We start from the raw sequence: 25,426 nt of genomic DNA, 5'->3' as shown, positions 1-25,426 counted from the left end.
ATTCTTGGCACTGCCTGACAGTGTTTCCCTTAATAAACTTCGCCACTCTCAAGAGAACTGTTTTGTTTCCCCTCTTGCCTTGCACACGCTTGCTGGTGACCTTGTTTGTTCTGTCATTAAGAAAATGGAAGTACAATGGTTAGATGGGAACTCCATCTTTTCAGTTGGGCTGACAGAGCTACCCTGTATTGGTTCCTACCTCTCCTGGTTCCTGCTCTTGAGGAGGAACTGTTTATTTTGCTAAAGATTACAGTTGCTTTCTGTCTCTGTAGAGAAAGTGGCCCTTTTCACATTAAAGCTAGGCTTTGCTTGTGATCTGGATGTGAGTCTTCACTGCCCCAAGGCCTGTTCTACCAATTCCACCCTTCCAATTCCAGGGTCCTCGATGTGAAATGGCCAGCTTGCCTCTGTTCCCTGCTTCTTCCCGCTCTATTACTTTTGTCCCCACATCAACAACCCATTCTTATCTGGCCCCTCTGTCACTACTCCATTAAACTGCTTTGCTGCTGAAGTAACTGATGTGCGCTGTTCTGCCACTTCCAAAGGATGCTATCCAGTTTCCAGTGTGATGGCTGTACCTTTTCATTCAGCATCGTGTTGCTTTGCAGAGACCATCCTTCTGACTCAATCCAAAGCAGCCCCTCCCTTCCCTGACTGTGGCACTGTGGCATTACTTGGATCTATTTTGTTCATAGGATCTATTATGTGGATTTATCTTGTTCATGTATTTGCTCATTTACATCTCCTGCTTCTGCCTAAAACTGTGCCTGGGAATTAGCAAACCACCAATGCAGTTCAGAGGAACCAAAGAAAGAAATCCAAGTGCTTTAAAGGAATACAAAGTATATATTCCTACTGTAAGCTTGTTTTTATATGTTTGACAATATAGTGTTTGTAATAAAGCTGAATCTACTTCGAGCATAAAAAAATTAAAAAAAAATAAAAATAAAAAAAACTGTGCCTGGCACATCACACTCAGGAAGGATTTGTTGACTGTCAGGGACAAGTCTACATTTAGAATAATCTCTTTTACAACTAGGCTTTTGTTAACTGGATGATATTTGTCTGCTTGCCTCTCTCTTAACATCAGGATGAGCTTGCTCTCACAAAGCTCCCTCCTCCTCTAATAAAGGAGACTTCCGGTCTGCTCATGATTGGCCAGGCGCAAAGCTCATGTCAGGCCAAACACAGTTTGGGTTTGAGGTTTCTCTCCTGTTATCCTGCTCTCACACCCAAGCCTTTAAGGCCACATATTTCAAGAGCTTGAGTTATGAAACCTTCCTAAATTATCATTGTAGGCTGCCAGCTTGCTGGTGATTGGTCCACACTTCTACTAGCTTCAAGTAGCAGTTTTACAGTTGCTCTCCAGTCTGCAAAAACATCCTTGCTGTGGGGCCAACTGGCTAAGCTCCAGAGCTTGTCTCTTGTCTTCTGAGATCTTAAGTATCTGGGTCAAAGTTACTTGTAGTCTTGACTTTGTTATCTAGCCACTAAACTATCCTCATTACCCTGTGAACCATACTGACAGTGAAAATTAGGAGCATCTCCACAGGAAGCCCAACCTGTATGGTTTTCTGAGATATGTTTGGGAAGTCTGGCAGGGCCAAGTAGCATCAGAGCCAAAAGGAATATCCAGTTTCAGAAATCACTGGCTACAGCCACACAGCGTTTTGTTCTTTCTTACTATTAGTAAATGAACATAAAAATGAAAATAGTCCAGAAAGGCATGATGGAAGAAAGAAGTCTGAATTATGTTTTTAAGAGGCTTTCTTTAAGCAGTTATATTTTCAACTTTGATTTAGTGATAATGAAAATATTCCAGTACACACAGAGGCATGCACACCTCCTTAAGGCTTGGATTAGTCATGTGTATACACAAGAAATCTAATAGGAAAGGCCCAGAGCGGTCATTAAGTAGTGTTGGATGCCCAATTTTAGCCCCTAGTCTGCCTATGTCCACTGTCATATCTGGGTGACTGAGTGATTTATCATGGTAACTGGAGCACTACCAGTAATTGTGCCGGGATACTGTGAGTAAGATGGGTCATTCCGAGGAAAGGGAAGCATGTGGTCATTCTAACAAGAAAGTGACTGATAAGTGGGGACACATCACCTTCTGCAGGACAATAAATAAATAAATAAATAAATAAATAAATAAATAAAAAGAAGTAGAAGAAGAAAAGGCTTTCCTTTTGTCTTTGGGTTTCTGTTGCTGTGATAAACCAGTATGACCAGAAGCAACTTGGGAAGGAAAGTGTTTATTTCATCTTACACTTTCACATTACAGTCCATCACAGAGCAAAATCAAGACAGGAATGCTAACAAGAGTTGATACAGAGGCCATGGCTAAGTGCTGTTTACTGACTTGCTCCTTCTGGCTTGCTCAAGAGGCTTTCTATAGCACCCACAATGGGATGGGCCCTCCTACAGCAATCATCAATGAAGACAAAGCACCACCTACCTTCATGACAATTTGTTGGGAACAATTGCTCAAGCCAGCTTCCCTCTTCTCAAATGCCTCTAGCTGTGTCATGTTGATGTGAAGACTAGCCAGAACACCTCTGATCAGATGAAATCACTAACCACCAAATAAGATCCACTTAATTTCTGCAGCTGTGTTTTAGCCATCTTCTCACAAGTGTGTATGTGTGTGACTATGGGACGGTATGATATTTGGTGTTTTCCATCCTAGTATCCATAAGTTGAAGCACACACTCAATATGTCACTCTTACTAGGAACTGAGAGACTTGAGTGAACATACTTCTCTTTATTCAGTCTAACCACAGTTCAATTCAAACCACAGCCTGTTAGTGCAAGTGAAACTCAAGTCACCCTTAGAGGAAGTCTTACTTGAAATGTATTTGTAGTTTCTAGCAGAAGAATGTAAATCTGTGCACACCATAGTGGGGTGTACAGAGTGGAACATAAATTGGCTTGAAAGTTGGGTTAAAAGTATATTCCCCACTCTGTGATATGGAACTCATGCACTCTAATCATACATTCTTACATCTATCTATCTATCAATCTATCTGTCTGTGACCTATAGAAGATACACAAGGGAAGAAACACATGAACCAATACATTTATAAGATGAAGGTTAAGCAGACCCATAAATCAACTTGATAATCTTTCTGTTCAGATACGGATTTTTGCTTCTTTTGTTAACATATATCAATTTGTAAAACAATGGATTTCACTGTGACATTTTCATATATTCATATAACTTACATTATATTCACTTCCTCACTTCTGATAAGATTTTTTTAAAAAAGACCAGGACAGCAGGTGACTCCTACTTCTTCTGGGCAGTTTTTGTGAGTTGACTCTGGTTATGACCCTTCAAGTGCAATCCTAAGGCTGGCCCTGGGCAAGGATGTCAGTACTACTTTCTGTAATGGCTTTAAGTTGTGACCAGTCAACTGTGAGAAAATAAGCTATGAATACTGACAGTTTGAGGATGCTTGGAAGAATCTCATCTTGGGGTGGCTCATGAAATGTATCTCATCATTTCAAAACTGCATCATTTCAAAACTGCAGTCCACAGGCAAGATGGGCTCTGAAAGTTAAGGATGTCCACTGCCTTCCTCCTGGCACCTCCACTAAGGATCACCTGTTTTTTGAGCATCTCCATTGTTAGTGAAACTGTTGCCTGTCTCTGGGCAGCTCTCAGACTCCTGCCTTCTTTAATTGCCCTCAAATCTGTCATAACAGGTGACCACTATGCTTTGCCCAGGACTGTCCTGTTTTAACAGTGAAAAATCTACATCCTGGGGCAAATCTGAGCCCTGAACAAGTCAGTGCAGTTGATCACTGATTGCAGTTTTCTTTCTCTGGCCTTGCTTTCCATTTTGGGTTACACAAAGACATGCTATTTTTGTCTTCCAAATGGCGTCCATACTGACACACTTAAGGCACATTCCTTTTGCTCCATGACATAGCCTTAGAGTGCTATTGTTTGCATGATCTGCCAAAAAAGTACAGACTGTTTAGAGCAGGAGCTCCCAGTTCCTATAGACTTATTTCTACAAATGGTAGAATATTTCTATTTCCTTCTCACTGAGGGCACGATAGATTTGAGCACTTTGTTTCCAATCTGCATTTCTTTTTCTATCATTCTGCTGAAAAGTTACAGCTGACCAAAATGTTGGGAGTTCAACAACATTTGGGTCAAAGTTTTAGTGGCAGAGGCTATTTATTTAAAAGGTGATTAACAGGCTATGTCCTGTCCTTTTCATCACCAGCTTTGCCTCATGGGTATACACAAAGGACTTGGTTTTTTTCTTATTCCCTCCTGCTTCAGGGCAGTAAGCATGTCCCAGGCAGGAAGAATCCTAGGTTCTGCTTCTAAAGGCAGTTCCATGCCTTTGATTCTTTTCAGTTTCAAATTGTTGTGCTTCATGAAGACTAGGCCAGATTATCCTTGTCTTGCAAGCCTGCCTGCTTTAAATTAAAAGGGGTGCAATGGATAACCAATCGAGGGTCTCTTCCTTAGAGAACACTATTTTTCCTGTCTCAGAATTTCTTTGTTGCCTGAAACTCTTTGTCTAGGCTTGTAAGTGGTAAGTTCTGAAATGATGTACATAAGGGTGACATTATACAGGCTGAGCAAGTTGTATTTATATATTTAGGAATGTGGTATGTGTGAGTGTTACAACAGATAAAGAAAGAGGCCACACATCTGAGAAAGAGCAAGTGGGAGGGTATGTGAGAGGGACTGAAGGGAGGAAAGGGAAGGGGAAGAAGATGATGTAACTGTAATGATAGTTTACTTTCAAAAAATAAAAAATTAAATATACAAAAGTGTAGGTGACAAAGAGATTCCATAATGTTCTTCAGTTTTCAGAGACCCCAACACATTGATGATAAACTTGTCATAAAAATACAAATGATTCTTTGGTTCCCTATTTGTCTTAAGCTTTCAAGTCTTTCTTCTTTACAACAATGAGGGGAAAATAAACTCAAATTTTAAGGCTAGAAAGCTATTCTCTAAGGTGCTGTACCCAGTACTGAGTTCAATAATGGCAATGTTATGATTTCCACTTTTCTAGCTACAATCTATAATAATAGTTATTTTCCTGACTTATTTTCTAGATTCCCAGTTTCTATATCAATAATTAAAAACCTGGTAAGACGCAGATGCCTCATTTCTGCATTGGTTGTTTGTACCAAAGTTCCAAGGCTTATTTATCTTCTTACCTGCCATGTACCTCTCAACTTACATACTATTGGGGCTCCTAACTCCCAGTATCCCAATGTAACTTCAGTCTTTATACTTCCTGGGGACTTTCTAATCAATCATGATTTCCATTCCTCCTTTCAACCAATGTCTCTATCTGTCATTTGTTTGTGGATAATTCTTAGGTCTATATCCACACCTTAGCCCTCTCCACAGGCACCATATTAATGTAACCTACTTGCCTAGAGGAAAGCCCTATAAATCCTGCTTGTATCTCAAATTAAGCACAGTCAAATTTGACTTATTACATAGATTTGAGATTCTGATTTTAACCCTATTTATACTATTTTAGATACTAGTGACACTATTCAGGCATCATCCCATGCTAGAAGTTTGTCTCTGATTCTGTTCTTGTTTCTCTTTCTTCAGTCAGTTCTGATAATTCCACCCATCTACCCTTATTACATCTTCATTTTCATTATCCCAGCTTACTATGACTTTTCTCATTGGTATTGCTTTTAGGGCTTCAGCTCTTTTCTCCCTGCTTCCTGTTCAGCTAGCTCCACTGTCCACATGATTACAGGTGTAACCTTTCAACTAGGTGAATCATATGAAGTCATGACCATATTTTACAATCTTTGGATAAGCTTGTCTGTTCCTGAGAACACAAATTAGATGTCTTTAGGACTTACTTATTCCCCTATTGTGTCTCAGGTCCCTTTCCTTCTGTCCTTACCCTATCTCCCTCATTATCCCTCCTCTCAATAGCAAAACATTGCTTATCCATTAATTAATTCCTATGCCATTTCCACACACTACCCCCTCTTCCTGGAATGCCTTTTGCCTCTTTGTCCCAGTGACCTTCAGGATGTGAGGAATCATCTTCTCCTGGTGTCTCCCCGCCTCATGCTTCAACCCTATCATCAGCCAGGCTTATTTATGATTCTTCTAAAGCTTAAGACTCAATAGATAGCTGTTAAAAACTTTATACTGAGATGATATATGAGTGAGGTATAGAATTCTCTATAGATCACTATACATCTGGGCTATGAACAACAGCAGAAGCATTATCCATATCTTAGAACTTTATATTATAGAATGTTGCATATGTACACACACACACACACACACACACACACACACACACACACACACACACACAGTGAACTCTGTATTGTTTCCAAGGAAAAAACTGGTATCTGCCTGTCATAGCCACAGTGAGTCTTTTGTACTTTGTTCAAGACAAAAACTGGCTTGGTGAAATTGACCAACAGAGCTTTAAGGTAAAATCCCCAAGTTCTTAAGTAGTTACACATAAGGTTTATTAGATACTATTATTATTATTATTATTATTATTATTATTATTATTATTATTATTTTGGTTTTTTGAGACAGGGTCTCTCTATGTAGCTTTGGAGCCTATCCTGGCACTCACTTTGGAGACCAGACTGGCCTCGAACTCACAGAGATCTGCCTGACTCTGCCTCCCTAGTGCTGGGATTAAAGGCATGCACCACCAACGCCTGGCTAGATACAATTATTAGACATAGACCAATTGAACTAATTACAAGCTGAAAAAAGAATGACTTTTACCTTTAGAATGACTGTTTTTTACCCATTCTTTCTAGTACTTAGATGGCTGAACTAATTCCTTGTTTATTTCTTCCATTTGTTCTTGGAAATAAAGCTACCATCCATACATGGCAGGGACAGTTTTCTTCCTATAGGAGAATATGCTTTCAGATGTTCTAGTGTGGCTTTACTTATTAATGCATATGTATAGGAGAAGTTTAAAGTGTGGCTCAGTCTTTAGAAAGCTAATGACCTCAGCTCTCATGGTGATCTTAAAGAGATAGTGGTATATGGGGATTTCTAGTTTGTGAACCTGCCACTTAACTTATGACTCCTGGCCTGCAGAGTCAAAGCAAAATGACTGTGGTTGATGCTTCTCCTTTGTCATGAAGGATGTTTTCACAAGATGATGAGAGTTTAATAGTGAAATAGGCAAGCTTTGTTCATGCTTTTAACTTATCACTCATAGAAGTAAGGGCTCACAAGGGTTATATAAAAATGTGACTGAAATTCTTAAAAAGAAAAGAAATGTTTCTCTTTACAAATGAGGTCAATCCTTCACGCCCAGCCTGCCAGAATCACACCTAGACTTAATAAAGGCCAATTAATAAGTTTTCAAGAACTGAAAATCATTAATGAGAAAAGCAAAACAAAACATAGATTGAGCATGGTTTGTAAAACTGAGTTAAATGAGTCTCCCAGGAGCTAGTTGGGGACTAGATTCATACGAACTTGGCCAGAAACACACCAGATGTAACTTTGTCTCCAAGCTACCCAATAGTGTTTAATATTTAAGTTTATAAATGTGAGAAAGACTGTCAAAATATTTAAGAAAATTCTTAAAGACTAATTTCATGGAAACATAAAATATTCAAATAAAATATGATAGTATAAATATTTCTATCTTAATTTTAAAAGCAGTGCAGTCCTATAAAATTTGGAGAAAGGTTTATAAAGATAGATACTTGTTTACTTTGAAGAGTTCAAGTGAGGGGGAAATGGTTCACACCATTAGAAAATGTTTCAAAATCCTAAGTGGACAAGAACAAACTGTGTAATCTCCACATGTAGGGCTCCTAGGATGGCTACAAGAATGAACATTTTCTCAATCTTCTCTGATGGTATGTCAGTTTCTGCTTTTGGTTATATATGATGAGGAGTTTTCTGTATTTATTGACAGTACTGATCTTGCCAGATGGGCATCAGGAGAGCCAGCCCTCAGCTCCACTGACCCTGGCAGAGCATGGTACTCTGTGGGGGATGAGTTCACACAGCATTGTCTTCTATTGTACTTTAGTTGTCTGTCTCCTCCACTGTATCATTTGCTCATTATTGGCAGATGGGTGTGTATCTGAGGAAAGCAGGTCTCTGGGTTTGTATGTGGCATCCCTAGGGCAGAAGCATGTGTCAGTTTGACGGTGGGAGGGATTAGAATTGATCTGGGGAGAGGAGTGAATATTCTTTTCTTGCTGCTCTTTGTCACAGGATATTTGGGCATATGGAAGGAAGAGTGGCCATTCCCAGCATCACTGTGGCTATGATAGGAGTCTGTTTTTATGTGCATGTGTAGACTTGGTCTCATGGGTGCACTCAGAGGGCTGAATAAATTGTAGAGGTTTGGTTCAGGATCAAATGGCTTAAACATAATGGGTAACAAAGGCAGGCTGCTTTGTCCTTGGAGGTGGGGGCTAATGATGGATACATGTAAGCCTCTGTGCACATCCAAAAGTAAGACTGCATAGGTATCCCTGTGGGTCCAGAGTGAGCCCTTCAGGGTTCAGAGTGAGTGAAAGTGAAGGTCTGAGCATGCATCCAGCTTCTATTGTGGTACACTCTTACAAACGGGCCTGAGGTAAGAAAGCTGCATTGTCCTGGTCTAATACCATTTTCAGACTTGTACAAAGGGAAGACATTGGGAAACACACGCTCAGCTAGTGGGAAGTTATTTCTGATTCTGACATAGCAGTTTTTATTGCCCTCAGAAAAACATTGAAGCTTTACCTCAGTTCATCTTCATGGAGGAGCTGAGTTTTGTTTGATTTTGTTTTTAATAGAAACATATTTTTGAAGACAAACATCTCTTTTCTTCTTGAATGTTTCTAGAAAAAACTTTAAAAGGTTAAACAGTTACTGACAGACCTGACAGCAAAAGGCATGCCATTGTTTGGAGTAAATAAGGGAGGCTGTATGACAAGACCATAAGGCATATATAATGGTTTGTACACCAATCAAATTGTATGCTTTCAAAACATAATTGGCATTCTTTGCTGGGATGATGGCTTGGACCCTCAATGTTCTGAATGGACTAGTGCCAGTCTCTATGGGATAATGATTAAATTAAAGGACAGACACCAGCCTAGGAGTACAAATCGTCCATATTAGAATACCAGCACACACTTGAATTTGGGAGTTATTTATAACCTTGATTCACAAGGAATGGCCCAGGAGCACACCTGAGCACATACAAATGGTTCATCTCAACATCTAATAGAAACTTTGCTTTTCAATTGTCTGGGGAAATGGCAATTCTTAGGTGGAATTGTGAATCTCTGTTAGGAAGATTATGATAATTTGCCTGGTTTCAGAAATCCTATGAATAAAGAGAGCACTGTTTATGAATGGAGGCCCTCCTTCCACTTTCACTTTTTCTAAGCATACATATTTTAAAGGGCACCATTTCAGAAGCAAAGTGGACACAATTTATGGATAGAACATGTTGCAGGAGAATCTTTCGCTTTGAGTTTACAAGTCCTGTGGGAAGGCATGCAAAATTCTTCTAGCCATTCAAAAGCATTGGAGTGTGTTGGCAGAGCTTAAATAATATCCTTCTTTTAGTCAGGGACGGGGACAGTTATGTCTGTTATGTACTGCAGGGAAAACAAATGCATGTATGCACATGACACTGAGCTGTGTTTCTATAGATGCTTTTATTCTGTGAGTGATGTGAAGGAGGAAAAAAAAACCAAACTCTATACCTAATATAAAAATCATATTTCTCCATTTTATTTCAAGTACAATTTTTGTTCTGGAGACATATTCAAAGTGGATAATAGGACAGAATATATTTTATATTCTCACTAATCTTCTCAATAGCCTTTTAGCACTGTTAACTTGCAACTGGACAATCACTTGGCACATAACCCAGGAGGCAAGAACCTTGACAGAACATCTCCAAGGCTGAAGCGGGTTTTGAATAATTCACTGGAAGCTTTAGACACAAATCTACCTTTGTTTGGCTAGTTCCCATGCCCAGCAACCTCCTGGCTCTGACATTCCCCGGTGTTCTAAGTGCTTTCTCCTGTTTCCTGCTCTACTTCCACAATTATCCTTTCCCCATGACTCAGATCTGTAAAACAGAAGTCAGGAGTTTTCATGCACATTAAATCCAGCTTTCTTCGGGGCATTTTTCTTAGAGTACTTACGCAGCATTAGCAATAACCTACATAATTCTTCAAATGTCATAAACTCCATGGAGAAATAAAAATTCATCATTTAGCTCACTTTTCTGTTCTTGCTTAGAACAAAAACTTCTTTGAGCAGAGATTAGAGATCCTAAGGAATAGCATTTATTCCACTCTAACTCTAGACCCTACATATGCACAAAGTAGTAGAATGGGTGACTTGCCTACTCACACAAAGTATTGATTGTCTTTCTGAGGCCTAAAAGTCCTGGCACAAACATTCTTCTACACACACACACACACACACACACACACACACACACAGAGAGAGAGAGAGAGAGAGAGAGGCAGGCAGACAGACGGACAGACAGACAGAGAGTTGATGAAGGTTCTGTACACGAAGAGCACAAACATGCAATCCTTGACTCTCTTTCAGAATCATGATGTCCTCCATGCTTCCACTTAATCTCTTTCCTAGGGAAATGGAGCCAAGGATTGTCACATTCTTTCCCTGTATTCTTATGTCAAGGGACCTGGATATCCTGCGCTTTCTTTGGGGGATTTTCCTGTTCATAGTCTTTAGGCCCTGAGCTTCGGATCTCATTTTTCTTCTCAGCATTGGCTTTGGAACATTCAAAGTTCTACTTTTCTGCCTGCTCAGCTTGAAAGTGACTGCCTCTTTGATTAGCGCTCCTGTCTCCAACCTTGCGAGGTTTCTGAGCTCATTCCTCCATGCTCCTCATGCAATTTCTAGCTAATTGCTGCTACCACACCAGCAATATCTTCAGAAGACCATGGCAGTCAGAGATCTAGAAAGGGGGGCTGTAGAGGAAATAAATGCTTTTCTTCTTGCCTCATCATGGCTGTGTGCATCTGTGAGATACATGTGGAATCATAGCACCTTGTATGTCCCTAAAAGGAAAAATTTAGAGGAGACAGTGTCTGAAGACTCACTTGAAGGCCATTCCCTCTGACTCCATGAAAGCAGAACTCTCCATGTTGATATCCATACACTGACCTTTGACCCATTCCCCCGTGCATGTGTGGCTTCAGACTGAGCTAAGGTCAGGCACCTGACCCTCACTGACCCCCCACCCTGGGCTTAGCCACCTGATTATCATCCCCCAAACTCTCTGACATTAAGATGAGAGCTGTGGTAATCTAGCTGTTCAATGGAAATGTGCTGATGTGCACAGGCTGCACGCCACATCTGTAAGTTTTCACATTGCCCTCACCTGGCTCTCTTGAGTCCTATATTCCTGAAGTCCAAGAGACAGTCAAAGAAGCAAAGAAAATGCTCACAGCCACTATGAAAATGGGCTTAGGCCCTATCCAAAGAATATGACAGACTCTGAAGAAGCCCTGTGGAAGTCCTCACTCTCCCTGGGGAGCAGAAAGGATAAGTGATAGGTAGGGTGTTAGTTGGGAAGGGGGTGACAGGGGAGGAGTGGAGGGAGAGGAACTGGGATTGTCATGTAAAACAATCTTGTTTCTAATTCAAATCAAAATGGAATAAAATAAAACATTTAATCATGAGAATATCTTAGTGTTCTTTTTAAAACTTTCCCATGATACTCAATATTAGAAATAAAGTCCCATGACACACCCACACCCCCCCACAACCCCCCCCAACACACACACAGAAGAGAAAAGAAAAATAAAAAAGAAAATGGGGATTCAGGAGTCATGTGCCATTGTAATCAAAGATCTGACTTTTAGCATTCTATTTCTTCAAGATTGAGAAACAAAACTTGTTGGTTTTGGAGATGTTACAATAAGCAATAATCTTTTGTATTTACTGGGAAAATTTCAACACAAACACTGACAATGTAACCATTGCTCTGATATTTTGGGCTTAAAAAAATCTAATAACTGTTGTTACATAGTGTACATAGGGATGGAATCCACTCTTTCTTGCAGCACAGGAACCAAAAAGAATCCATTAGCACCTTCCTAAACATTATCACTAATAACAGTTTTAACCGAGGTAAAATGTGCTTAATTGTGTCATCTAAGCTTTCAGATGGATTTGCTTTGGAAAAACCTTTTAGAAAAGTATTCTTTGGAAGGTTCTGGTTGAGTCAAAACTTATTTTAATGTCTAAAGGTATTACCTCACCAAGACCACATCTGATTAGTATTCCAATTCTCATTTACTGCAGTAAATGTTAGTTTCAGGTTTTTGTCTTGTTTTGTGGTGTTGGGGTCCTAACACAGGGCCACATGCATGCTAGGCAAGCACTGTGCCACTGAACTGCTTCTTCGTTCTAAAGGGAAGCTTCTCAGTGTTAAACCCATAGTTATACAGTTGTTTTGTTTGTGGTTATGAGCAATATTGAATGTGAAGGAAAGTCATTAATTGATGCAGGTGATGAAGGACAGCCTCCTCCACAAAGGGCTGACTCAGTTCTGCTGTTAGCTTTCCAAAGCATTTCTTATCATGGTGTACCACACCCATGCTGATCTGTTAAAGATTCCGGACACACTGATGTATGAGTGACTACATACTAATTTCTAGTAATTAATTTCCTACACTCAGGGGCTGTGAAAAGCCCTAAGGATAGAGCAGTGAACAAAGAGAAAAATCTGCTCTCATGAATGTAAAAATGACAGACCAAGAGGATCAAAGCTGAGTCTAAAAGCAAACTCGATTGGTTTGCTCCAAATATTTTTGTACACCCTACCCGCATGAATGGCTGGTTTCCAATCTAAACATTTCCCTCCCCCCATTTGGGAGCCACCCCTTGCTTAATGCTTTTCCAGTTTCTGCTGTAGGCATCTGGACCTTTGCACACCAGCACTGTTGGCTTTCCTCCACCTTCCATCATTTGTCTCCACTTCCGTCATCACTTTAGATTTGGACTTCTTCCCAGTGACCTCAATCACAAGAGGTCTGCTTATTTCTTTGATTAGAAACAGATTTATTTTATTATTTTAAAAAATTATGTTTACATGTATGGGAGGGGCGTATGTGTACATGTGCGCAGGTGCCCTTGGAGAACAGAAAATCATGTTGGATCCCCTGGAGGCTAGAGTTGCAAATGATTGTGATCTAGGAACCAAATTCATGTCCTCTTAACTGCTAAGTCATCTCTTCAGCCTCACCTACCAGTTTCTACTTTCTGGTCCCTTGAGTCTTAGAGACACCTTGAAATTCATGGTGTTGTCTGTGCAGATATGGGGATGGTTTCTGTGACCACAGTGTCTGCTTGGGGTTGATATGGCTGTAGTTACCTTCCTGAGTTCAAGGTAAGAATTACCTGGAAAAATTGTCAAGGGAGAGAATGTGAAATTTGATTTTAAGATGTATTTAAGCATGATGGAGATAATAATCCAAGATAACAACAAATTAGAAAGACACTGAAGAAATATTTGATTTGCTTTCATGACATTGGGAACTACCACTTCGAACCCAATTACAATGAATCTAGGCCAAGGAATTGCTGAAGTGGAAGTTATATTTGACAATATACTCAAGGCCAGGGAAAAGAACACTAACTTCTAGGAAGAGGTAGATTTCTCAGTAGCATAATTCCTGAAGCCAATATTTCACAAAGGATGTAAGAGACACAGGTGTCTCTCAAAAAAACAAAACAAGAAATCAAACAAACAAGCAAACAAACAAGCAAAAATACTAAAGAGAAGGATGTTCTGGCATGCTGGAGATCAAGTTTCTAACAAGAAGAAAAGATAGTCTTCTAAAGAAACAGTGAAACCTCATTGCAGAAGGATAATATCTAATGTGGGAACCCTCAGAAAGCAATCATGGAATCTGGGATATGTCAAGGGTGTGTAGGTGTTTAACTCTATCTTGTTCTGTTTACCCAGCTGGTCTCTAGTGCTTGCTCTATTTGTGATCTTCTACTTACATATTCGCTTATGTGTCTAGTTCCCTCCTACCCAGCCCCTATATTTTCTCTGGCTGGATTTCAACCCATTTCAATCCATATTTGCATATGGTCTACTAATTTCCCCATGGATATTCACCTCATTGATTTCTTTTCCCTGCTTTCTGTGTGTCTCAGTTATGATGGCCAGAGAGCCTGCACTCCAGTAGAGGTCCTGGTTATATCCCCAGTGAATTCTGTAGTGATGCCTCCTTCCCTTACTTCAGGTTACTCACATTAGCAGAGCCCTTAGCTGAAAACTGAAATAAAAATTCAAGGGTGAGTTCATTCTCATTATAAAGGACAGAGGGATGATTTCCTTTAAGTAGTATCTTCTCAGGTCATTGTTTATAGCACATTAAATATTTAACTTACTGAGCAACTAGAAGCTGAACTGGTCGAAACCAGTGTTGATTAAATAACAACTGGGAATTAAGATAAGGCAACTATAAAATGAAAATAAAATAAAATCCAAGAGTTTCTGTAAGTAGTTAAAATACTCAACTCTGTGGTTCAACAAGGGACAGTCAACAACCTTGAGTCTTGCCTTTTCCAGCAACTGAGACCTCATGCTCAGATTTTGGGTCCTGCCTATGCTGCTTCTTCTGTTTGGACTGCACAAGGGCAGGACATCCTAGCTTCTGTATCTTCACTGCTTCTCTGTGGACCAGGATACAAAATTGAAGAGGGGCCCGTTAACAGGGGTGGGCATATTGTAGTGGTGAGAGGCGGTAGCAAAAACTCTAAACCTCAGAATTCTTACAATAAGTGGAAAGCACATTTGGAACTTCAGTGTGAACCACAGCATCGGGAAGGGATAAGGCTTGATGGAGCAACAGCATATATCATCTAAGACAGAAAACAACCACTCAGCTTTGATTTCACCTTGGTAATTCCATCAGGAAGAATGATCTTCAAAGGAGAAAGTGCACTATGAACACAGTTAAGAAGGCACAGGATCAGGATGTCTTCTGTGACATTGCTCCTTCTATATATAGTAGGGAAATTGCATCCATGAACTCTCAAGAATGTTGTTGAGAAATAAGAAAAGTGACATGCCAAGATGAAGAGGGTAAGACTTAGTGGGCCTCACCTCTAGACAAATGCTATAGTCAATTTATGATTGTAAACAGAGGGGGAATCAGTCTTCTCCAGACATAAACCCCCTAAATTGATTGTTTAATACCAAATGGGCAGTCATAAGAACATATCCATATGAGTGATACTAAATACAGCCCGGGAGGTTGTATTTGCTTCTTGGTGGGGGTAGGGGGAGGCAAATATTTGCAAGCATGTAAGAAAGGAGAATGCAGTGGGAAAGGAGCAGTGCTGTGGCTTTAAGTATACTCCCACTTTGGGCAAAGACATCCGATTTGATGGCAGTACTTTTCTTGATGCCCTTGTAGAAGAAGGACACCCTGAGGATGTATGAAGTGGCTTTGAAGTCAGCCGTCTCCTAGAAGTGCTTTTTAGGCATGTGCTAGGGGGTTATATGGAACTTTGAATCAACCTGTGGCAAAGATTAAAAAGCACACTCATCAAACCTGAGGATGACATGGAGCTGGGAGCAATGTCTAATTAATTGGATGAGAGACTTGGGACTCCGAAAGATCCTGACAGGCTGGATTGATTGTCCTCCCCCAAACAAGATGACATTTAGTTCATAAAGACATAACCTCTGACACCTAAGATTAGGAAAAACAATCCTACTAGCAGGAGAGTTCAGGGTTCCGAGCTAGCAGCTCATGCAGCTTGGAGCTGTATTGCTTACCCTTGCTTGAAATACCTTTCAATCTTTGTTCAATGTCAAATTTCCTTCCTTGTTCATCACAGTACTTGCTTCCTTGTACCTGACCTCTGGTTGCAGGCCTTTGCCTCTTGTCTTGTGCCTTGGCTTTTGACTTAGTGGTTTTCTTTCTGTGTATCTAGAGGCAAGGTCATACTTAAGGAAGTCAGCCCTTGCCTTGCAAATGAATGCCGTGTACATCTAACACTGTAGCACCTGCTGGAGCTCCATCTCAGGAGAGCCCCTACCACACCTCTCTGAGACATATTGTCTCACCTTTCTGTGATACACAGTGGCTGTCACTTTCATCCTTCACAAAAATAATTCAAAATAGATCACAGACTTTATGCTCCCATATGGCATTCTCATGCATAAATAGACTATGATCTAGCTCTCAAACCTGTTGCCCTTCACCGTTTGCCCAAGCTCTCTTTTGCTGGTCTCATTTCTTGCACCAAATAGAGCCCCCTTCTGCTGTGATGTCACATGTATTCAATTGCCTTCTCTTTTCCATAATTCTTCTCTCCCTTAGGATCTCTGTTTTCATGATCTCCTTTCTAATTCACACACACACACACACACACACACACACACACACACACACACACACACACACACACACACACCCCACACACACATTTAGATTTCAGATATAGTTGAAAGAATGAGGCATCTGTTTTTCAGGGTCTGGCTTATTTCACTTAACATAATGAACGATCACATCCATTCTTCTGTAAATGATATGATCTCATTTTCGTCTTCAGCTTATTAATGCTCCATTGTGTAGATGCACAACATTTCCTTTATCCATTCCTCTGCCATGGACATCTAGGTTACTTCTGTTTTCTAGCTATTGTGAACAGTGAAACAATGAACATGAATGTACAGTATTTCTGATATGTTGATTTCAGAGTCCTTAGGGTATTTTTCCAGCTGTAGGATAGCTGTAGGATAGCTGGCTTAGATAGAGCTCTAATTTTGGTATTTGTGGTACCTCTATACTCACTTCCATAGTGGCTACATTGGTTTACATTCCCACCAACATTCTGTAAGAGTTCACCTTTCCCCTGTAGTCCTTGTTTCCTTGATACTTGTCATTAGCCATTTTGACTGGGGTGACTTGGAATTTCAAGGTATCATTAATTTGAATATAGTTTTAGATATTTTTGGCCATTTACATTATACTTTTGAGAACTGTTTATTCAGTTCATCAGGTCATTCACTAATTGGATGATTTAGATTTTTTTGGTACTTAATTTTGTGGTTCTTTATATATCTTAGATATTATTCCTCTGTCCAAGATGTAGTGGGCAAAGCCTTTTCACAGTCTGTAGGCTGTCTCTTTAGTCTGATGACTGTTACCTTTGCTATACAGAAATGCTTTAAGGTAGTTGCATCTGTCAACTCCTGGGATTACTTCCTGGGCTATGGGAATCTTTTCACAAAGTTCTTTAATATGGCTGCATCTCAAAGTGTTTTCCACAAGTAGTTCCTGGTCTTACATTAAAGTCTTTGACCTATTTTGAACTAATTTTTGTGTAGGATGAAAGTGGTATTGCTCCTTTCATCCTTACATGAATACCAGTTTTCCTGAAGTATCTTTCAGTGACACCATTCACTGAAGAGGATTTCTCCCCCCAAATGTGTTTCAGGCACTTTTGTGTAGAAGAGGTATTTGTGGCTATGTGGGCTTATTTCTGGGATCTTTGTTCTATTTGGTTGACCCAAATGTTCGATTTTGTACTAATCTCATATAGTTTTCATTACTATGGATCTGTTGTATGACTTGAGATCAGCATTATGATCTTCCATCATTGCTCTTTCTGCTTAGGCTATTTCAGGTTTTTTGTTCTTCATATGAATCTTGGATTTTTGTTTTTCTATTTCTTATGAGGAATGTCATTGGAATATACATGAGATTGCACTGAATTTGTTAATCTCTCTTGGTAATGCAGTCATCTTAACAATATTAATTCTACTAAGGTGCATGGGGGCCTGGCTTACCATCTTCTGATGTCTTCTTCAATTTCTCTTTCAGTATTTTAAAGTTTTCATTATAGAGCCCTCTCACCTCCTTGGTTGGGTTTATTCTTAAGCACTTTATTATTTATTTGAAGGTAACGTGAGTGGGGATTGCCCTCTTTAGTTCATTCTCAGCTACATCCTCTTTGATATGTAGAAACAAATATATTCTTCCACATGTTAGTTTTGTATCATACCACTTAGCTGACTGTGCTTGTAAGATGTAAGAGTTTTCTGGTGAGGTCATTGGTGTCTTTCAAGGATCATTCTGTTTGGCTGGAACCTCCTGGCCTCTTCTGCTTGCTCCAGAAAATCCCATTCCTCTCTTTTCAAACCCCAACCTCTCAGGGAATCTTCAAGAAAGAAAAGGCTCCAAAAAGCCTAGTTCTGCATTCTTGGTGGCTATGGCAGCTCCTTCCTTGACGTTGCCAGCAGCCCACGTCCCTGACTAAAGTGCTCAGCTTTTGACGATATTTGGGCACACACCCAGCTTATGACAGACACGCTGTAACCCCTCACCTACAGGGTATATACGCTCCATGTTTTAGTGTGGGCGTGTAGCTTCTCCAGCCTCTCTTTCTAGGACTGGAGAACTCACCCAGCAGTTGCTTTGCTCAAATAAACCTGTTCTTTTTCCCTTTCAATTCTTCTTGATCTGGCCTACTGTGTTGGCAAGGAAACCTATTATTGTGATACAGAAAACCCATTACATGCCACCTGTAAAAAAAAGGTAGTTTGATTTCTTCCCTTCTTCCCCTTTGGTTCTTTCTATTATTTTATCACTCTGAATGCATCTGATCTTGAGAACTAAGCATCTAGCATTCATATGGGTGGCCACTCTGCTTTGTTGTCCATTGTTGGATCTGGCTCAGTGTGGCAGGAATTCATCACTGTAGAGCACTGACAGAAGTTTCATGTTCTATGCACTTGCTCACAAAACTCAAACCTTGCACTCACACTGCCTTGTGAAATTATGAGTACTTTCATGGACTTTGCTTATTTGTTTAAATTTGACCACGATGCTATAGTTAGGCTTAGAAATTTCTATTTTACAGCTGGGGAAAATGAAGTTCAGGGTGGTGAAATAATAGGCCTAAATCCACACAGCTCTTATTGGTGAAACTGAGATGAGATTTCAGGCCTTCTGATACTAGCCACACACCTCACATTTTACTTCTTTTTTAATGGGCTTGTGCAAGAACTACAGTTTTCTCTCACACTTAGGCTTCTCTCAAAGACACATCTTGAGCTGGGTGTTGGTAGTGCACACCTTTAATCCCAGCACTAAGGAGGCAAAGGCAGGCAGATCTCTGTGAGTTTGGGGCTAGCCTGGTCTACAGAGTGAGTTGCGGGACAGTCTCCAAAGCAATACAGAGAAACCCTGTCTCTAAAAAGCAAAAGCAAAAAAGAAAGGTACATCTTGAGAGTATCCAGTGGATAAAGGTTCCATTGATTTACAGAGCTTCACAACCTTTAAAAACTAAATCCATTCTTCCCTGATATGCTCATGCAAGTATGTCATATTTCTTCATAATTTTCATTCCCTCATTACCATTACTCATCCCCCACCACCTTTGTTAGTCACTTCTTCCCAACAGGTCTCCTTCCATAGATTCTGATGTTTTAAAATTTAAAATTGTGATCCACAGAATTTACCTTAACATGGATGGATAGGGGTTATATATGGAAGAATGCTGACATTGTAAAAGAAAGTGACTTTCCACTCCCTAGCAATCATTGAATTCTTTTCTCTTTGGGAGAGTGTTGGGACCTCATGAGCCCGTCCATTCATGGTGAAAAGTTGATAGCCCCATCTTGTACATGTCTTGCTGTAGGTAGAAACCTGTAGAAGACCTGTACAGACAGGGATTTGGTTAGGTGTGACCCATCAGTTTCCTATTATGATACATCACTGGTTAAATAGGTTATCTTAAGGAAATACCAGAAACAGAGCTCATTCCAAGCGTTGAATCGGCATTCCTACATCTCCCATCTTTGTGTGCGTTCTTCCTGGACAATGCTTGAGTTTCTGTATCAATGGTTTGCTGATGCACCTGTTTCATTTTCTCTCCAGCTCTCATTCTATCCTGTTTCACACTATGAAGTGACTCAATATTGCTTTTATTATTGCCACACTTTGGATCAAAGGCTTTTATTGGCTTCTCCTTGCCTGTAGCATTAAGTTTAAACACCATGTCTGTGTCTCAGTGCCCTTCAGAGATTGACTACACTTACCTGGCCAAGCAATTTCTTAGCGCAGAGCTGTGTTCTCCTATTTTATCCATATTGCTTACTTGGAGTTCCCTGAACTCCCTGCATCGAATCAGCTTTATACATTTTATTTTCTGCTGTAGGTAGCACACTTGGCTCAAGCTTGCATATTTGACTGAATCGTGGTATGTTTTACTGGGATTTAACTAGGGAGAGCTGTTGCCACTTGTAGGAGTCTACTTTTCATCTCTAGAATGATCCTGTGTGGATATTTTATAGAGAAGAGGTTCGTTTGTTCACAGTTTTAGAGGCTGAATACCCAAGACACAGCAGCCCCACCCAGTGGCTTGGCCTCTGCTTGTGGTAGATGACTTGTAATGGCAGAAGCTAGAAGGAGGAAGAGATGCCACTCAGAAACAAGAAGTTAGAAGTGAAGTATAGGGCCAGGCTTGCTCTTATATCATGAGAACTCATCAATTTGTTCGATAAAAGAAGCATCTCAATTCCTGTCAAACACTCAGCAGAATGACACCTAAATTAGCTCTTAGTCTCTGAAGTCATAATTTTAATAAACAAACAATATCCTTTCTGTATCTGCTTATTATTATTAAAGTTGGCCAATGTAAGTATGTGCACAAAAGTCTACATGTGTATAAATGTGCACCCCCATAAACATGTATATACATACAACCAGATCACTCTTCACATATAATTGAAATCTTACAGTGTCTTTACTCCACATGTGAAAGGGACACAGATGACCGGTGTGAAAGTGAACTGGGAACTCAGCTGATATTCATATGAGAAAATGCAATGCCAAGAGCAGAAACCCTGCACTGACTGAAATTTGAAAGCTATGGATCAGGAAAATGGGGAATTCAAATAGAAATAAAGTCATGAAAAAACAAAGGGATCTGAGACCAGCTCTGACTGTTTAGGACATTACATGGGAATTAAATGTATGGATAAGAATGAGAACGTATCTTGATTCTAGAACCTGTGTGTCCTAACGTATTTTTATTTCAGTTTTTTAATTTAAATTAGAAACAAGCTTGTTTTACATGTCAATCTGAGTATCCTCCCCTTCCCCTCCTCCCCGACCCCCACTAACCCCCTATCCCATTCCTTTTCTGCTCCCCAGGGAGGATGAGGCCTTCCATGGGGGATCTTAAATGTCTGTCATATCGTTTTGAGCAGGGCCTAGGCCTTCCCCCAAGTGTCTAGGCTTGTGAGAGTATCCCTCTATGTGGCATGGGCTCCCAAAGTCCATTTGTATGCTAGGGATAATAAATGCTGATCTACTACCAGGGGCCCCATAGATTGCCCAGGCCTCCTCACTGTCACCCATGTTTAGGGGGATCTGGATTAGTCCTATGCTGGTTTCTCAGCTATTAGTCTGGTGTCCATGAGCTCCCCTTGTTCAGGTCAGCTGTTTCTTTGGGTTTCACCAGCCTGGTCTTGACCCATTTGTTCATCAATCCTTCTTCTCTGCAACTGGATTCCAGGAGATCAGTTCAGTGTTTAGTTGTAGTTGTCTGCTTCTGCTTCCAACAGCTACTGGATGAAGGCTTTAGGATGGCATATAAGGTAGCCATCAATCTCATTATCAGGGAAGGGCATTTAAGGTAGCCTCTCTACTATTGCTTAGATTGTTAGTTGGTGTCATCCTTGTAGATCTCTGGACATTTCCCCAGTGCCAGATTTCTCTTTAAACCCATAATGGCTTCCTCTATTATGGGAGCCTATCTTGCTCTCCTCTATTCTTCCCCTGACTCAACCTTTCTGCTCCCTTATGTCCTCTTCACCTCTCCTCTTCTCTCCTTCTCATTCTCCTAGCTCCCTCCTCCCTCACCCATACTCCCAATTTGTGAGGAGCTCTTGTCCTTTTCCCCTTCTCTGGGGGACCACGTATGTCTCACTTAGGGTCCTCCTTGCTTCCTAGCTTTTCTGTCAGTGTAGATTATAGGCTGGTAATTCTTTGCTCTATCTCTAAAATCCATATATGAGTGAGTACATACCATGTTTGTCTTTTTGTGACTGGGTTATCTCACTCAGGATGGTTTCTTCTGGTTCCATCCATCTGCCCGTGAATTTCAAAATTCCATTTTTTTTTTCTGCTGAGTAGTACTCCATTGTGAGTGCACATTTTTTTTATCCATTCTTCAGTTGAGGGACATGTAGGTTGCTTCCAGGTTCTGGCTATTACAAATAATGCTGCTATGAACATTGTTGAATAGATGTCCTTGTTGTATGAATGTACTTATTTTGGGTATATGCCTAAGAGTGGAATTGCTGGATCTTGTGGTATATTGATTCCCATTTTCCTGAGGAGTCGACATACTGATTTCCAAAGTGGCTGTATGAGTTGACACTCCCACCAGCAGTGGAGGAGTGTTGATTTTAGCCTTTCTGACAGGAGTAAGATGGTATCTCAGAGTTGTTTTGATTTGAATTTCCCTGATGGCTAAGGATGTTGAGCAATTTTTAAAGTGTCTATCAGCCATTTTAGACTCATCTATTGAGAATTGTCTATTTAGTTCTGTATCCCACTTTTTAATTGGATTATTTGGTGTTTTGGGGATTAGCTTCTTATGTTCTTTGTAAATTTTGGAAATCAGCCCTCTGTCAGATGTGGGGTTTGTGAAGATCTTTTCCCATTCTGTGGGTGTCGTTTTGTCCTGTTGATTGTGTCCTTTACAGAAGCTTCTCAGTTTCAGGAGATCCCATTTATTAATTGTTGATCTCAGTGTCTGTGCTACTGGTGTAATGTTCAGGAAGAGGTCTCCTGTTCCAATTAATTCAAGGGTATTTCCCACTTTCTCTTCTAATAGGTTCAGTGTGGCTCGATTTATGTTGAGGTCTTTGATCATTTGGAGTTAACTTTTGTTCATGGCGATAGATATGGCAGTCTTCTACATTCCAGCATCCAGTTATGCCAGTTGAAGATGCTTTCTTTTTCCCATGGTATAAATTTAGCTTCCTTTTCAAAAATCAGGTGTTCATAGGTGTATGGGTTAATATCAGGGTTTTCAATTTGATTCCATTGGTCTACCTGACTATTTTTGTGCTAATACCAAGCTGTTTTCAGGACTATAGCTGTATAAAAGAACTTGAAGTCAGGAATGGTGATGCCTCTCGAAGTTCCTTTATTGTACCGGGTTGTTTTGGCTATCCTGGGTCTTTTGTTTTTCCATATAAAGTTGATTATTGTTCTTTAAAAGGGTTTTTCCAGATGTTGGTAGGTAAGGCTCCTAACGCAACTATGGTGAGAATATCATTATGGACTACCTGGGTGAACCATAAATTCAATTACAGTCATCTGGAGGAGGGGATGTCATGGGAGATACACAGAGAAGGGAATGCACACATCAGCAGGACGCGGGTCAAGGACTGCTGGGAGCTTCCACCATGGCCTCCTCCTGAGTCTGGGAGGGACTTTGGGCCTGTTGATGTCTTGATCTCAGCCTTGTGGTCCGAGAACTGCTAAGAGATGAATGTGTTTCTTACAGAAGGGGAAGGAACTAAGGCAATGCAAGTTCATCTCTCCAGAGAGCTGTCTCTCAGAACAGTGTACAGTGAATACCTGTGTCCTACTTCTGTTTTCTCTGTCCTTTGTCTTGTCCCTTCCTCCTCCAGCACAGCTCTTGTTCTTTCCTCCTCTAAACACTGGTGCAGAATGAGAGGATTTTGAAAGAAGAGGTGATAGCTGAGATATTTTTGTTGGTTTCCACATGAGGAAATTAAGGTCTTCTGTTGAGAGCTCACCAAGTCCTGGCCACCCAGTGGTTGTCAGGCCCTTCCTCCCAGGCTCTTGGTTCTTCCAACAAGAGCCATACAAGGGCCTCACACAATGATGTTTCATTTATTTTCCTACCAGTTAGGTATTGACCTTAAACTGTGAGTAAGCTTCTGGGTAATAAAGTTATTAATTTTTTAAAAAAATGTATAGTTATTTTTATGTCTATGCATGGGAGCAGCAAGAAAAGTAGGAGAAGGCACATAAAATTGTCTTTAAAAGTGTAATGAAGTCATCTAACCCTCAGGCAAAGCTGCCCTTTAGAGAAAAATCTCAGATGTTTGTTAGTATTTGTTGTTTAAATGCTTTCTTTCTGCATCGAGAGTTCCAAGGAAAAGCGAAGATTGTTTCGGTTCTAGGAAGCTGTCTCCTGTAGTTTCAGCTGCTAACATTTTTTTAATGGACTGTGGTTTCCCAGGAATGAACTTTTTAACAAATATTTATATTCTTTTTAAAAAATTGTAGCATTGGCATATTGAAAGCCCAAGACAATGTATTCTTATGAGACTCATCCATTATATCAACAGTGACTACATCCAAGCATGGAGATTGTATTATATATATCAATTATCAATGAAAATCAATTATCAATGTTCTGAATCATATGTCCCTAGGAATTGTGCTTAATTTTAAGTTTTTAATAGCAGTAAATATTCTCAAATGTTTTATATCATAGACATCCTATTTAGTAACAATTTATTTGTGTGTGTGAGTGCGTGTGTGAGTGTGTGTATGTGTGAATGTGTGCAAGTGTATGAGTGTTGTGAGTGTGTATGAGTGAGTGTGTGTGAGATTGTGTGAGTGTGTATGTGTGAGTGTCTGTATGCGTGAGTATGTGTGAGTGTCTGTATGTGTGTGTATGAGTGTGTATGTATGAGAGTATGTGTGAGTGTGTGTGTGTGAGTGTGTGTATGTGAGAGTGTGTGACTGTGTTTGAGTGTATGTGTGAGTGTGTGTAAGTGTGTGTATGTGTGAGTGTGTGAGTGTGTATGAGTGTATGTGTAACTGTGTGTGAGTGTGTGTGAGTATGAATGTGTGTGTGAGTGTGTGTGTTTGTGTGTGTGTTGTGTGTGTGTGTGTGTGTGTGTGTGTGTGTGTGTGTGTGTGTGTTGGGGGAGTACATGTCTCACATGAGATCACACATTGCACACATTGAGATCAGAGAACAACTTTTGAGATTTGATTCTTTTTTTCTACCATGTAAGTTCCTGGGATTGAGCTCTGGTTGCCAGGCTTGGCAACAAGTGCCTTTACCCTCTGCGCTATCTTGCCAGTCCTGCCTTTGATAAGCTTTGATGGTGCTGGTGATTTTGCTTACCAAAGAGAAGATATTTCTGTTTTCTTAGCACTGTTTATAGCGAGGTTCTCTGTTAATTCACTCCCACTTGCCATTAACACATTTTACAGGTTTCTTTAAAAAGTCATAGGAATAGTTTCCCTAACAGCATTTTAAGAGAGTCTGAGTTTACTTTATTAAGAGCAGTTACAATTGTGCAGACAGGAATACTCATTGTGTTTATTATGCAGACAAGTTACGAAACTCCTGGAGAACCATGCAGACACTGATGCAGGCTG

This window comes from Cricetulus griseus, chromosome 2 (assembly GCF_003668045.3).
Source record: "Cricetulus griseus strain 17A/GY chromosome 2, alternate assembly CriGri-PICRH-1.0, whole genome shotgun sequence".
Lineage (NCBI taxonomy): Eukaryota > Metazoa > Chordata > Mammalia > Rodentia > Cricetidae > Cricetulus > Cricetulus griseus.
The sequence above is the reverse complement of the archived record's forward strand: the minus strand, read 5'-3'. Positions refer to the sequence as shown.